The sequence below is a fragment of the Aphelocoma coerulescens genome, chromosome 1A, assembly GCF_041296385.1.
Source record: "Aphelocoma coerulescens isolate FSJ_1873_10779 chromosome 1A, UR_Acoe_1.0, whole genome shotgun sequence".
NCBI lineage: Eukaryota > Metazoa > Chordata > Aves > Passeriformes > Corvidae > Aphelocoma > Aphelocoma coerulescens.
In genome coordinates, this window is record NC_091014.1 from 76,461,946 (window position 1) to 76,475,076 (window position 13,131).

Here is a 13,131-nt window from a genome sequence, read left to right on the forward strand (position 1 = left end):
AAGGAATTCATAGTTTCTGCTTTGAAGTAGTCCTTCCATAACAGGCTTACACCCTTCAAACATAACCAGCCTCTAACTTTGCTGGCCTGGAGCATGCTCAGGCATCTTCCATCCAGGGCAGGATCTTGAAGACCCCAAGAGAGAAGACCAGAACCACACTGTTAATTAATTTTTGCAGTCCATACAAAGCATTCAGGGATCAGAGTCTAAAACCATTGGAAAAAGACTGCCAGTATGGCTCTGGGGTAGTATAAAAAGGTACCTCTGTAAAGTTAGAACACCCTTTTCAATATGTGTTCACATCATTTAGTGATAAACTTTTGCTTAGAAAAATATAGGTCTGTGGTTCTGCAGTGGTCATCTATGAGTATCCAATTAAAGAAATTATGCCTTCAAAAGATGTACATCTGAAAAACTCAGAACTAGTGAATAGACTAGAATAATAAATAAAATCTGACATTTGGTAAACTCTGGTTATGGTTTATTGCCAGCATAGGCAAGAAGTAGCCCTAGCCTATGCTCTGATTTTCTATTAGTGGTTAAAGTCCATTAAACATACTCCAAAACATCCCAGTTTTGCTTCATCTGAGGGAAATAGAATTCTATGGTTGGAGACCTCACCATAGTGTAAACCATGAGGGGCATGGACTAGGATTTCCATCTCAACCCACTTTCCTGGTCAGGACTCAAACCCTAATGCAGATGCACCAAGACACAGTTCAGGCCTTTAGATATCTTCTATTACAACGGGAACTGCTACTTTCATCTGAATTGAGGTTGTTCAGTCTGCAGTTAAGGGAACCTTGACAGACTCATGCTGACCTTTACAGCTCTAACTTGGATCTTAGGGTGCTTGTGACCTAAAAATCTGCCTCTGAATGCTCTGGCCTCAGGAGGGCTTTCCCTGATTGTGTTTATATTGGTATTCATAGTCCAACTGTAGTACTGTCAGGTCAATTCTCTGCTCTTACATTAAGCATATATTTTCTTTCTGCTTTCACTACCATCTCCATAACAACTCGTCCTCAGCCTCTTCCAGGACTTAGCCAGGCTGCTTAAAGGGTGGTCAAACAGACTTATTTTGGTGGGGATGTCCATTTTATTTACTGTCTAATGCAAAATAATCCCCCCCCCCCCCCTTTTTTTTTTATTCCAATATCAGTTTTATTCACCAGGTCAAGCTGTTCTAAGACCTGCATTCAAACAACTCACAAGAAGATGAAAATGGCAGAGCAGGCATATGAATCTGGCTTCTCACAGCAGATGGATGTCTTAACTACTGACTCTTCTGAAATGAATGAACTCTGTTCTCCTCTTCTTCTTCCCACTCTCGCTGGAAATTAAAATCTGGACCTGTGAAATTTTTTCCAATTAAAATTCCAATGATTTTGGCATGTTCTAACAAAACCATTGCATCAAAACTGCCTTATACATAATTGGTTGAGCCAACAGATGTCACATTATGGCTTAAGCCCTCCTGAGCAATAAGGATCAGAAAGTGGCATTTTTAATAAAAGAGCTTTTTCGTCAGTAAACCCGAGACATGACCACTAGATAGATTAATGTCTGTGTGCATCCAAGTTGCCCACAGATGGTAGAATAATCTTGGACTGGCTTCCTTGGGCAATGACTTGAGATTTTCTTCCTAAAACATTTTTCTAAAAGCCATTAAGATCTGTCAGATTAAAATAAAATCTGCAATGCCTTGAGGAGTCAGCAAAAAACCACCAAAATTATAAAATTAATTCCTGCTTATATGTCAAGCTCAACTCTAACTTCGTTTTCAAAATATAACTAGTAACTAATTTTCCAGTAACCACTTTTATAGGCACTTGATGAAAATACATTCTATAATTACAATAATATTTCCAGTATATGCTTATTTAACATTTTCAGGTATCTTATCACACTTTCAAATACTTCTTGATCTAAACTTAAAATGCAATAAATAACACATTGTGTCCAAGGACATGTTTGATCACTTGATGTCATAATTTTGAGAAATGTCACTTATGTTTTGGAAGCAAAAGATGGTACCCTGCTTCTCATTGTCTTTGAGCAGATATTTAGTCTATTGTATAGCCATGTGTACAGTCATTCCCATGGGATTTCAGACCATTTTCCTTTTTGGCTATTCCTACTCTGGCATGCTGCGTGCCAACTCAACCTTGTTCTATTTGCATCCATGTGATAGGATTGATCATGCAGGAAGTGTGTTCCCATAGTGGAGTAATTTTTATAGGGCTAACAATAGTGCTGTATTAAACTCATCTGAGAGCCAGGGAAGGAAAAACCCTCCATGATTTCACTTGCCAGTCATGCCAAAGAATTAATTCTAAAAACTAAATTAATTTACATAAACCCCATCTCTCCCTGCTATTTTTTGTGATCAGCATTAGATTATTTGTTATACTCTGTTGTCAGATGTCACTGGCAATGTACCAGCATCAGAGAGTGGCTGTGCTTCCAGCAGAAGGAAGTTTGGTAACCTTGACAAATTTTCTCTGGTTGCCTTTACAAGAATTACATGCTACTACAGCCAGAACAAGCAGAGAGCTGTGGCACATTTTGTTGGAGGCTTTGATGCCTATCCTCATCCGGAATAGGAGGTAGCAGATGATTTTTGCAAGCCACATATTAAATATATATATATAATGCATGTTGTCTTAGTTACCTGTATTAGGCTGTATACACAGGTCAAAACTGATGCTTGTGAAAGCCTCCAGAACAAAGAAAAGAGAGTTAGAGAAGGTGGAACAGTTTTCTAATGTAAGTTGAAAAAGCATCAGATAACCTCAGGAATAATGGTAAGTGTCTGAAGCCTGGCCCAGAGTACTCAGAGGATCAGAACTCAAGCAGGAGAATTTTAGTGATCCACAGGCTTCTAGCACAGAGGCTGATAACACACTAGGAGTCTTCAGAGAGCTGTAGCCTGCCTAACACTCACAGGGAATAAAAACTGCTCACCACCTCCCATTCAGGATGACCACAGGGAGGAAGAGGAGGATGAAGATCAGAATGACCACTTGTGCAGTTTTTGCAGTTTTACTTGGCATGTGAGAGTGTCTAAAACCCTCTTCTCACCTTGGCTCCCCCAACCTGCGGTTCATCCAACCAGGAGGGCATTTTCCCTTCTGGGGTGGGGTTTTATTTCCTCTCAATATTCAAGACTAGATGAAAAAGTCTCCCCTTCAAAAGTTCAGTCAAAGCCAATGCCTTTCAAGAGAAAGTCATTTCAGCTTCATTAAGGAGTGGAGGGGTTTTTTTAAGGAAAGCTTTGGGTTGAAAAACTAACAGCCAGCTCTAGATCATACCACTTGTAAGCTGCAATGCAGCCATGTAGTGCTGAAAAGCTAATTGCTCATAAAGTTGAACACTCCTTTACATGTGCTACTGCCACATCCTTCCCAAACTTCAAAAGAAGGGGCTTGGAACTGAAGATGGCCTCGAAACTCTTAAACCCTTCTTTCTCTGTTCAGATTTCTTTTACAGTCTGCACAGGAGAGTTATTATATTTCTCCAACTGACAGCAAAGACTGAGCCAAAGTCTCCTCCTTCTCTTGATTTACAGGAATATAATAATTCTCAAGTCAACTGAGCTAAAACTGGTGTAAACAAGAAGAACCAGGCCCCCAGGAACAGAAATACTGCAGGAGCAGTCATCACTTTTAAAACATGGCAACATTTCAGAAAAGCACTGCAGATGCTTTGGCTCTGTCCCTCATTCAAGCTGAGCATTGCTTTTTGCTGCTGCACTTTGCTTATTTCTACCAAGTCTCTTTAGGCATTCATGCTAATACCTTGTACTTGATAGAAGATGAGTGTTTTATAATTAAGCACACATACATGAAATACCCAAAACTACATTAAGCCTAAACATATTTTCAAAAAGTTGTAAAATACTCTTGCCAGATTCTATACTCTCAAATGGATTAATCTGAAAAACAACTGGGACTCAATTTAGACCTTCCTGGCAGCAAGCAGGAGAAACGTCAAGCTCAATATTTTACTTTATTGAAGACCCTCTTAGGAGTCCATCAGAAAGAACTCTATCTGCCTGGTAGCCAGTGATCAGTGGGAAGTAATATTTAGTTTATTAAAGTGGCTTTGATTTTTTTTCACACTGTTGATGAATAGTAGTAAACTAAGACCTTGATCCAATTTCCCCTTCTCCCTTTCTGCAGAAAAGGCAGTGAAACATAGATAAAGTTAGCAAGATCTTGCATAATATCAAAGTGCATTCGGTAGGTCCCAAGTTAACCAGACACACAGTTTATTTGTACACTAGGATGTCTGCATTAAGACATATGCACAGAAAATGAACACAATTTAAGAGACCCTGTGCTGAAGTCAAGGTAAATTTTGAAATAGCCCTTCAGTCTCAAGGCAGCAGTATGGATTAGTAAGTGTTTGTGTTGCACAGAAGAGTGGCTTTCACTGGTACTTGACAGTACAGGTAAACCACTGTAAAGTTCTGACCATAAATAGGCTGCAGCTTAGTTACCAGTGATGGATTTTAAAAATAAAAGGAGCCAACACAAAAGGCAGAAACTTTTTGCCATGTTTTCTTGTCAATAAATCAGAATGAATCACAGATTCAGGCAAAGATGCTGTCTCAAATGTTATGATTCATGTCTCCCACCACATTACATTTGACTTATGCTGTTATTTGTGGGGTTTAAGGTTGTGTTGCTGGGGAGTGAGAATATGGTGGGACTAAAACAACTGACTGAGGTAAAACTCATGTGGAATAAATACTCAGAGCTTGAAAACACAGCAGAAAGTAAAGGTAAGAACTCTTGACTAATCCTCTGTGGCAGTGAAGCACATATGGAGTTCCTGACTTCCAGTGATGACTTCAGTGGGGCCCTGGAGTGCCTAACTGCTATTGGCAGAGGTGTAAACACTTCACAGGCCATTCCACATAATTAAAAAGCTAACAGGCAGGCAACTAATGTTGTAGAAAAATCTTTAGACTGATGCTCTGGCCTTCAGCAGAGAGATATTTCACTGATAATGTCTGGCTTGCATAAACACTCAGACCATGCAGATTCAGTTTCCTGTGCCTTGTTGTGCTTCCACTCCATGCTATGGGTTTTGATGGGATTTGATTTACCTTTCACTAAGGACAAAATGAGGAAGAGTGTTGGTCCTAAGGAAAAGCTTCCATAACTTTTACCACTTGCAGTAGCAAATGGGAACTTGGAACACAGCCTACAACAGCGTGGGCAGGCAGAGACCAAGAAGAGACAGAAGTGGTGTATGTGCCAACATCTGTGGAAAAGTAAGCTAGCCCCACTAAGGTTTGGGATTTTGCAATGATCTCAATAAATGAGAAAGTGATCCCAACAAAACTGGAAGATATGATACATCTACAAGTAAGTGAAGCAGAAACAACCACTGGCCAATGAACTTAGACATACAGATATTGCTGTACAAAAAAAAAAGAAAAAAACAACTTACAAAAGTAGAACAGTTGTTCATGGCACTCGAAATACCCTTATGAGTATGAAATCTGTAATGATAAGGAAGACAAAACATTAATTTTAATTGTATTAATGTGTCCAAGTCTAAGCAATTAAGCTTGTTTCCATCCTTCTCTCTGTTTGGAAGAGAGCAGAAGTTCAGGAAAAAATGAGTGGTTGCAATGATTTATTGACCCACTGGTGGCTTAAGAGGATGTCAGAAACACTTATGGTTTTTGTCTCAAAACTAGGAAACAACAATTAGACTGTGTAATACAAGTATCTGCATAGACAAGGAATCACTTTATCACATATGATAAGCATTGAATAAAAGAGTTAGGAAAGATGGTCCTAACTCTGACCTCTGATTCAAGAAGTGGTGTGCCCCTTTGAAAAAGTGGATTATTCCTAAGGGAAAAGTGTGATCCTTACTGAATTTTTCTTAATATTAGAGGGGATACAATTTGAAGAACCAAGATGTAGAAGTTCAAAGTGCTCAGAAAAAGAAAACCAGGTCTACTTTTAGTGGTAAAATGGAACTCCTTTTTCAACAATATTTTAAGATTGTTTTATTCCTTCCCCTGTTTTGTGGGGGCTGCTATAGGACATCTGTTACTTAAAATGGCTACCTCCCTTATTAGATATTGGTAGCTCTAATAAAATTGTGTTTATCCACAGATATATAAAACAAACAGCATTTTTCTGGTATTTATATATAGTATTTACAAAAAAGGTTTCCAGTGTGGAAGTCAATCCAACCTAATCACAGATTTTCTGTCACATTTACCTTAGTACCAGGACTCCTATCCATCTAGGAAATTATTTCTTGTAGCGATACAGGGCCAAATTCTCCTGTCAATTACACCAGTATGCACTTGGAGTGCCTCCAAATTAGCTAAAAATCAACAGAGGTAGCTTAATATGTTCTGGTGTAAATCAGAAGAGTATTTGGCTTCTGATCTTTTGATAATTATTCAAGAGTAAACAGCTCTCAGTTGCATCACAGGAAAGCCCTGGAATGTGAAATATCAGAAAATTGCAAATACACTAAAACCATAAAATGAAAATGCCCCTTCTTTAAGCTCCACCCATTGTCATTTCTTGCAGAATACTCCTTTGACCATTGACCTGCACTATGACACCCCCAGGATGCTGGTTTATTACATTTGTACCTTGCAACTGCCAGTGCATTATGAGATAAGAGTTTGTAGCAACACATGGCAATAGGGGATCTGTGTGCCCATGCTTCATTACTTCTTGACCTTTCAGATGATACCCAATTGAAAAAGGATCAGCTTTTACATCTGGCAAAAGCCTAATTTACTAATGTGCTGTCCTCCTGAGTCACTGCTGCAATACGTCTGCTGAACTTGGATATCTTGACCCCTCTTAGGTCATTGTTGCTCAGTTATTTACTTTTGACATGCATGCATAACCTTGGGGTTACTGTGGAGCTACAAAATTTGGGGTAGAGGCATGAATGGACTTTATATTTGAAGTGAAAGCAAACCAATGATGGATTTTTAACCCAAAATTCTCAAGGCAGTCATTTACAAAAAATAAAACAACCTTAAAAACAAAACAAAATAAACACCAGAAAAACCCCATAACAGAAGAGGAAACAAAAAAACCCCAAAACCTCATACACTGCCAAGAAACTTAACTTGGCTCAGAGCCTCAGCATGTAAATTAGGTCATTGCTTCAGAGTCTTCTTCCCACAGTACCTTCAGAAGAAAGGAATTGTGGGTTCCACGTCCCACCTGCCCCATCAACCCTCTGACCCCCCCACTGTGTTTGCATCTTCAAAAAAGAGAGTTATCTGAACTGGACCAGGGATGAACCTTGACTTTTACTCTCATTAGAAATGCATATTTTCAGTTAATATTTTCTTCTATTATTTTAACTCATCTCAATTTCTGAGCTCCAGTTCACTTCTTAAACCACAGAAGTGTTGGTGCAGAAATGGCTGCACAGGAGTGAGGATATGGGAGGGAAAACACAGGGTTGTGGCAGTGTCAGTCTGTATTGGCTCAAAGTCACAGTGGCCACAAGATAGTGTTTCATAGAAAACATATGTAGTGAGAGCAAAAGAAACTATTTTCTAAAAATTAAATGTCATCATGTGATCACATATAAATTTTGCTTCATTATTAGCCATCTGCTTCTTCTAAAAGTTACCCATGTCAAAGCTTGAAGCTATTAACCACCAAATTTCATTTCTGCAATGGATTCATTCTCCCAGCTTTCTCTTGTACACATAACACTGTAATCCTACCCAGAGTATCTGGAATACTATAACATAGACTATAACATATAAGAAATTATTGTAGAGAATATTTTTTTGCATGGTAAGAACTCCAGTGAGCAGTATAGCCTTGTCTCTTCCCTTGCTCATTTTCTTTTCTTGCCTGTTTTTAAGGGTGGGATTTTTCATGGCTGGCTGGTAGGGTGTGAACTCAATCCCTTTTCTGAAAACTTGGGCATGAGTGACTATCCCATGGTCTCCAGTACAGCTGCTTTCTGTGCATGTGCATATTGAGTCTGATCAGGTCCTCAGCCAGCAACATTCTCAGACATGATCTCTACTGTTAGGTTTGAAAGGCTTAGCCTGCTTGGCTTCCTTATAATGGGATTTAGTCAGTTTTGCCTCAGTAAACTGGGACAAAACCAACAGCTGGTTGGGAAATAGATCTTTCAGTGTCAGAAATCACTTTACCAGTAGTAGTTACCGATGCATAAATTACCAGTCAGCTTTCAACCTAGGACTGGTCCTTCCAGACTTAAGAGAGGGCAAGTCCCAGGTTAGCCTCCACCACAGCTTTTTATTTGGGAAACCAAGAGGATGGAGAGGACATAAGCATTAACCCCATGCTAGTGCCAGCTATTCCCCCACACATTCCCATGTCCTTCTAAACGGTTTTGGTTTGAGCAAAGGTGGGTTCTACCTTCAGTACATGCTTTGCAAACACCCAGGTTTCTTTCTTTGAATAATATGTCCCAGATGAAAAAGATCAAAATCAGGTTCATCTGTGCTTTGAAAACAGTTCTGTGATTAACAAAGTTTGCTGACAATTCCTCTGATATCGCCAGAGCCAAAGGTAGGAAGTCTGGATTTCCCCCAGAAAAGATTTTGCAAAAGTCCTCCCAGATAAGGAAGGCATCCTGCTCCCAGTAGTCACACACTCTCAAGGCTTTAAAAGTGGACAAAGAAACAAGCAGCTTCCTCAAGACAGGCTGAGAATACTATGGGAATGATTTCTTGTCATCTGCAAAAGCAAGTTTTGCTTTCTATCTTCATGACTCGTTCACAGAGATGTTCACCATCCATTTCAGCACAGTCTACACTCCATGCAAAGCTGCCATCGTATGGATACAGCTAAAAATTGACTAAACTGAAATAGAGAACTGTGAGTGCAAGCTGCAGAAAAAGTGGGAAGAAATCACAAGGTATCTAAAATTTTCTGAACCAATTGTACTGGGATTATCACATGCCAAAGCTCGTAATTTGGCAGCGCAAAAACTATAGTCCAGAAACAAATGTTGAACATCCCTATCAACTATTTCTCTTTGTTTGGGATCCATGAAAGCAAAGTTAATAGAAAAGAATGAAAGTGAAGGCCACATAGGAAAGAATATGCTGAACTGGTTCTGTAGGCAAAAAAAAGGCTGCCCCACGTATTCTTAGAAAAGTGTTGTATCTATTCTCGTAAGCATTGCCATTTCACAGAGATGGAGACCACACATTTAATTCTTTTCTATAGGTTTTTTAAAAGGTGGTTTCAAGCTACTCTCTGAGGAGCAGAGCTGGTTAATTGTAGCCCTGCTGGATTCCACATATCACAAAGGGCTCAACAAGAGCTAAAGAAAGAGAGTTTAATCAGATCTGGAAAAGATGGTTCTTAATGGAAGTGAATTCTGCAGAGGATGATAATCATTAAAACTGAGGAGTTAATCAAAAATCCTAAAACAAGAAGGGAAATTTGAAACATCCACGAAGCATTATCCCTCCTCCAACTCAGATCCTCTTAAAAAGTAGGTGAAATAAAAAAAGAGCACAATTAATCAAATGTTTTAAAAGCAAAACACAAAACGGTCATTTCTCAGTCACCTCCTCAGCCACAGAAAAGGCGAAGTTCTTATTCCTGAGTCAGAATCACAGGACAGGTTACTGCATGGTGATTACTTTGAGATGGTGATTAAAGGAGTAATTTAAAACACTAGGATTACTAAAGGAAAGGGGAAGTAAAAACTGCCTTGGGAAAATTATTCCACATCCTCTACAAAGAAGGAAAATAACCTATCCTTGAATGCCACTCTGGAGGACATAATTAAAGAGGAATGAGAACTCCCTAACAAAGGAAAGTGTTTTAATGGGGCAATGCATGAAACACTGTGCCATAGAAAGGGAAAAGCCAGAGTGTGTGGGTGTTGGGGAGGGGGCGGGTTCAGTTCCAGCTCCAAAGGCAAGCTGTGGCCCCAGCAAATGAGGGGGGAGTCCTTCCAGCACAGTATCACTGCCCTATATGCCCCATTAACAAGGAAGTGAAAGACACTTCTGAGACTAAATGATGAGACTGCAGCTGCTTCTTTGCTGACACCCTTCTTGGCCACCTGCTTTGCCAAGATATTTTAGCACAACATCATGAGATAAAAGAATGAGCTTGTGCTAAGCTTAAACATGCTAAGTCACTAAAATGTAAAATATTTTTGTCCCCAATTACCAGTACTAATGGCTTCCTGTCTTCTACAGCCCTATTGCTTTGATTTTTCAACCTTGGTTTTCAACCTTGCCCAGCTGGGCAAAGGCCAGTGCTGCAACTGGTCTGAATTCAGTGTTGACCCTGCTTGGAGCAGGAGGTTGGACACCTGAGCTCCTCCCCTACCTGGATGCCCATGACTTTCTGTCTCTCTGGCTGAGGTCACTGTAAAGTGAGTGCTCTATTACACGGACTCACATTATCACACTGATTTTAGAGAAGATCTATGACAAGGTAGAAGACAGTGCTAAAGGGATACAGTGCTCTTACTAACTTTTAAGTGTTGTTCAAAACATAGATGAAAAGACTTTGGACGAATTTCGTATTTAGGAAAACATTTTGATTAAGCAAAACAAAAAAAGCATTTCCCCAGAGAGCAACAAAAACATAAAGTTAAGGAAAATTCTTATTGGGCTGTGAAATGAGACCTAATTTAGAAGAAATATCCTTAAAATTGATGCCTTGTATCTTGAAGCAGTAGCCCCAAATAGCAAAAAAGCTAATGTAAATCCTACATTACTAGGGTTAGGGGATTTTTGACCCTGCAAGTATACCATCTACCTCACAGCTGGTTTCAACCTGCATTTATTGTACATGACTATCACACCACTATTTAAGGTATTAATTTTCAGGCTGCAGTCTGAAACATCCAGTCTTGGGCCACAATAACCGATATAATGGCATCTCATCTTCATAATAAGATTTTTTTTAAGCTGCATACCTTTTCAACCCATCCAGCAGGCAATAGCTTCCATCAAAGAATTTAAACTTGCAGCCATGGCCCTAATCTGTTCCTTGGGAGCCCAAGCACTGTGGGGTTGCTCACTGTAAGGGCACGTTCTGTAAAACACTACACTTTTCAAAATGTTTTGTCGCACTTGCAGCACCCACCTCCACCACCCCAACGCTGTGCCCTGTGCCATGACAATCTGCACCAGGGGCAAAACCTATTTCTGCTCCCCAAGGCTGGGAACAGAAATGTCTCAGATACCTCTCCTCATGCTTACCCCCACCTGAAACTGCTCCAGCTGTTTGTGGTATAGAGAACACTGGTCAAAGACACAGACTCATCTCCTGTAGACACTGTAAAACAGACTCTGCTTTTTGTCCTTAAGCAAGGAGATTGATATTACAGCACCTTTAGCAGCAGTTGAGAGGAAGGGCCTCATACCCACAGTCTATGAACCCCAGTCACTTATCCAACATGTATATGCATGGGTCATTATCTTTCCTGTATTTCAAACCAACACTTTGCAGGAAAGTATCCATTTTCCAGAAAACATTATACAAAGGTCCTCTATTTAAACCCTGAACTTTAAGCTTAATGGCTACTTCAATCACATTCACAGGGGGAATATCTTCTTACTCAGCATTCAAAATCACGAAGTTCATACAGACCTGCAAGAAGGCATTTTAAAACTGCTTATGGCCTCTTAACCAGCTACATTTTCTTCCTACACACAGACATTTGCAGAATGAAAATATCAGTTATACATCTGCATCAGACATAAGAGACACAGGTATGAAAGGCACACTCCTGTGCTTTATTGCCATTTTTACCCACCCACACATACACGCTGCAGCACAGCTCATTTTTAAACTATTGTGTGTCTTATAGTGCAGCTGTCTAAATAGAACTTGGTTGCACACTATTTTCTTAGCCAATATTCAAATTCTCTGTCTTCTCACAGATTTGCCTGCTAAATCCTCCCGCAGTTGAACACTTAGCTAACTAATATTTGGCTCATTCTTCCCACATTCAAGCTGCCCACATTCAGAACGTCTGCAGTGTTTCCTCCCACCCTCACCTCCTGTTCCTGTCTCATGGATTGGTAATCCACATCACCCAGATTTCTTCTGGTTTCTCTTTCCCTCCTGATTTACCTCTCTGCACGAGACCCCTCTACAGTGACTGGGACAAAAGCCACTGTCCTGCTTGTATTGGTAAACACCAAGCCTGGTGGCTCTGAACAGATGGAGTTGACAGCAAATAACCAATTTTTTTTTTTTTTTTTTTTTTGTGACTACACATTTCAGTTCTAATTTGCTTGAACTTTAAAAAAAAAAGCTGTATCTCAAAATAAACCAGTTTACCCAAAACTGATAAAAAAAAGTGTTGACGATAAAACTTAGTCTTTTCCGTAGGAGATATTTTTAATATTTTTTTTTTTTCTTAAATGACAATGTTCAAAGAAAAATTAATTGGTTTTAATTAAGTTGCAAAGAAAAAAATCAAAAGCAACTCAGCAAGGAATATATACTAAAATAAAAGACACTGAGAAACTCTTCCTCTTCAGAATGTTTAAGACTCAAGTATTTTTGTTTCCCCCTCTATTTTTTTGTTTTACTTTTGGAAAATTATGAGGGTGGAAAAGGGCACAGTGCTGACAAATAAAGTACAAGGGGTGTAATATTCACAGGACTCTTGAATAGTAAAAAGTCTAAAAAGAATATATATTAAAAATTAGTAGTTTTCTGTTAGCACAAGGATTCCAGTTGGCAGTCTGAAACCAATTCTTTTCTTTAGTATTACACACACCAATCCATTATTTTTCCTAAAGAATATTTACTGGAAGAACAGCATGTAAAGCCCCTTCTTACAAGGATTTGTGAGGGAGGGTGATTTAAGTATCTTGGACAGACTGAGGTTTTAACTCTGGGCTGCCAGGCTGTACTTTGTTCTCCAAAACTCTCCCAGCATTGGCCATGTCAGTCTGCAGTGGCCATCCCAGCTTATCACACTGCCACATTTTCTGTATGCCCCCACCGACCCAGCTCTTCTCAAAATATGGTCACACATTTAAGAAATCTAGAGAGCCAAATTCTGGTGAAGAAACAAGAATCTACCTCACCGAGGTCTCCTGCCAAAACCAGATAATAATTCATACCAAAATGCAATGGCCCCCAA

The 13,131-nt window shown here is 39.5% G+C and overlaps 1 long non-coding RNA gene across 1 annotated transcript in view; it reads right to left on the bottom strand.

The window, feature by feature from the left end:
- Positions 1-1,138: 1,138 nt before the first annotated feature.
- LOC138104367 (uncharacterized) overlaps positions 1,139-13,131 on the bottom strand; it is a 54,333-nt gene continuing 42,340 nt past the window's right edge. The window contains exons 3-4 of the long non-coding RNA XR_011148044.1: positions 5,464-5,515; positions 1,139-1,353 (exon numbers count right to left, since the gene is read on the bottom strand). This is a non-coding gene — a long non-coding RNA (uncharacterized lncRNA). The remainder of the gene's footprint in view (positions 1,354-5,463; positions 5,516-13,131) is intronic.